Here is a 3,527-nt window from a genome sequence, read left to right as displayed (position 1 = left end):
ATGAGTCCTCCATTCAGCTTGCCCAACAGCAGAGCTCACTCCAAAGACATTTTGAAGGATTGGGTAAAGGAGCCAGCTCGCTTCAGGATGACACCTAACCAGATCCACAAGACAAAGATATTGAGGAAGGCATACCAATGCTTGGTCATATTCACATGCCAACTGAGTGGCCAAGTAAGCACTGAAACCTTTCCTCAGAGTTGGGTGATCGCAATTGACCAACTGGCTAGGGAAGGAAGACCATGGAACTGGTCTGACATACTGACTCACCAACTAAAGGAACAAGACACGAAGGCTCGACAGTCACCTGATGGTATGCATCCAGAAATTTCTTACCTCTTCCCATGTATCCCCTACACTTTTGAAATGGAATTCAACTAGTATTTTCACTAATCCATGATGATACATAGTTGTTTCTATGGATTCAATTTTCTTTTGGACATTTGTAGCCATCCTTTTCAGACTGTTTAGAAGGAAGAAGGGAAGGTTGATGGTTCTATTTTCTAAAAAAATCATTAATAAGTGTATATGGTAAACATACATAAACCCAAATCTTCCTTCACATGTAATGAATTTTTGCAATATTAACAACATATTACTCCATTTTTTCTTGAGTGTTGAAATAGGAATTCCCTTCCTAAATACTGTAACATACATACTTGGGTTTCTAAGGATCACATTCCAAGATTCACCATGAAATTCCTTGTTTTTAAACCATCTTTCTCCTTGTCTCGGCAGCTCTGTTGCTTCTGCTATGAAGGATTCTGTGACTGCAAATTTGATATCTCTTATCTCCACTTCTATGCCATCAAATGACCTTGCAAAAGACTTGGTAATTTCCTTGTGGTAGCCGTCAAATTTCTCAATAAAATTTAACCATCCAGCCTTCTGTAGCATCCCTTTAAGCTGTGGATACCCCTCCATATACTTTACCCCTACGAGCTTTGTCCTAACAATAAGCCCCATATCCCCTGTTTTCAGTTAACCTTCAAAATTACTCTCACTGTCTATAAAATGAGTGCTATTTAAGAAATGGAATGACTATGTGTATGGAAATGGAATGACTGTGTATATATGAAAATGGAAAGGATGTGTGTATATGAAAAATGGGATGACTATGTATATAGAAAATGGAAATACTGTGTATAAATGAATAGGACAAGGTCCATGTCATGATAATTTCCAAGCTGCCCATGTGACTAGTTTCTCCTTCTGACACCTGGAACCTGTTAGAGCATGAAGGTAGCTGCGGAACAACCGATTAGCTACAGAATAGGCTGTGTTTCGTAGCTAATATACAAAAATTTATTCAAACAGCAAAAAATAAAAGCATAACATGTAAATCACTAAATTTCCTCCTCAAGACAGTATATACCGGTCATTACTGATGAGAATGCATCTTTCTTATGGAAAAACAAAGAAAAGGAATGAGAAGAGTTGCTAGGGAAAGAGTAATTTGAGGCTCAACAGGACTCCTACACCAAATGGTCTGAGGTCTAATTGGGACTTCTTACCGGGGAGATCCCCTTGACAAGTTGGTGGGTCCAGCACCGTCAACATAAACTTATATTCATTATCATGTGACTAGGTATGACAATGTTATTCATTGTTTATTGCTTAGCTATTTGACCGTAAGAACTGACGAACAAGGTTTGAGCTTAGAATTTGTAAGTTGTACTGGATGTAATCATGTTTAAAATTGCTAATATCACCACATGTGGTTATGAATGAGATCAATATTTTTTTATTGCTACTAATAATTAATGTTATACAAGGCTTGAGTTTGATGATGTGTTGAAATATTTTATTGTTGTGGAGATGATATCAGAATAACTATGTTGTTGATGTTGAATATTGTGTAATACTACTACTAGGGTATAAATTTCGATGACAGGGTCAAGGGTTGATGTTATGATAGGGTTGCATTCTCTACTGTTCAGATTTTATGTTGCAGGATGTGTGCATGTCAATGACAGGAGGATGCTATGTATGTTGTTGAGCTTGATGTTGATGATATGTTGTTATAGACAGAGTGACTGTGTTGTTGATCAATGAAGAAATTTGTTGAAGGGTTTTGTGTTGATTTTTTAATTTTATGCTAAGGGGAGTGGATCCAATTTGAAAATGGATGAAAGGGAGGTCCACAATGATTTTAGGGGTTGGTGCCTCCAACTGGATGGTGCCTGAAAAATAATTTGAGGGAGTGGGTGATGCTTGTTGCTGGGTGTGAGAAAAACTTTGCTAGGTATTGGGTGCTTCCTATTGGTGGGTGCCAACCAAACTTTTCAAAGGAGTGGGGGCTTCCTACTAGTTATTTGCAACAAAACTTTGCAAGGGAGTTGGTACTTCCTGCTGGTGGGTGCCAACAAAACTTTGCAAGGGAGTGGATCATTCCTACTATTCTGTGCTAGTGAATTTATGTAAGAAAATATTGAAGATCAAGGAGAGAAGAAGTATGATGGTTTTGTCCCTTTATGGGTTTCCACCTAAAGTCTCTTTGTTCATATCTGAGATTTATGACTTGACTATGTGTTCCTTGATGATGCTTAATAATTGAATGTTGAATTCAATTGAAAATATATATATTTTCAATAATTGTTTAAATATCTAAACTTTTGATTCATCCCTTGCCCCCCCTCAGTATTTTCAGCACGAAAATGTTAGGCTTGTGACTTGGTGAATCAACATAACAATATTTGTCTCGATGTGATAAAACACTCCACCCTCCATCCTTTAGGTAAAGGAAAGGTGTTCTTCAAGGCTCAACGTCATACAATAATAAGGCTTAAATCTATTACAACAATATACTCAATATGAGTTCAACATGTCACTTGTAGGAATTGTACCTGGTGGAGAGGATAATTATCATTCCTCCCAATGAACCAAGATAAACCCAATTGAAAACACGATAATAATACTAAGAATCCTAACCTCCTAATAGTAGGTAACACTTTTAAAAGCTACAATATTGGTGAGGGCCACTCTTTTAAAATATGCTTCTCACATACTAATTACCAGTGAACACCAAACACAAGGAAACATGAGCTTTTTTTCAATTACAAAAAATGGAGGGGGGTATGAGTGTGGGTTTTGTGGGTGGTGCAATAATGCCATCACAGAAAATGATATTTTTGGCATTTGTCATTAGTATTATTAAACATCGCCTCCCCTCCTCTCCCCATCCATCACTAACAATTGACAAAAAGCTCATTTTTCTTTGTGCTTGGTGTTCACTAGTTACTATGTAGGAAGATCATTTTATAGCAGCGGCCCTCACTAAGATTGTAGCTATCAAAAGCATTTCCCACCCTTAGGATGTTTCCACTCTTGGGTGAAGGAAACATTTTTGCAAGCCCACTCACTAAGGGTTTAGAGTCATCTAAGGTTGCCCTTATTTATTTTTTCTGCTAGTTCACATTGTTTAATATTTCGAGTAGGGTTGTAGAAAATCCTGTAGATTCACAAGCTCATGCAATGTACTAAAGAAAGAGATAAGAAACTACTTATACTATCAACCAGTAGAAGCC

This window comes from Pinus tabuliformis, chromosome J (assembly GCF_031772625.1).
Source record: "Pinus tabuliformis cultivar Carrire ecotype Pingquan chromosome J, CPIR1, whole genome shotgun sequence".
NCBI lineage: Eukaryota > Viridiplantae > Streptophyta > Pinopsida > Pinales > Pinaceae > Pinus > Pinus tabuliformis.
The sequence above is the reverse complement of the archived record's forward strand: the minus strand, read 5'-3'. Positions refer to the sequence as shown.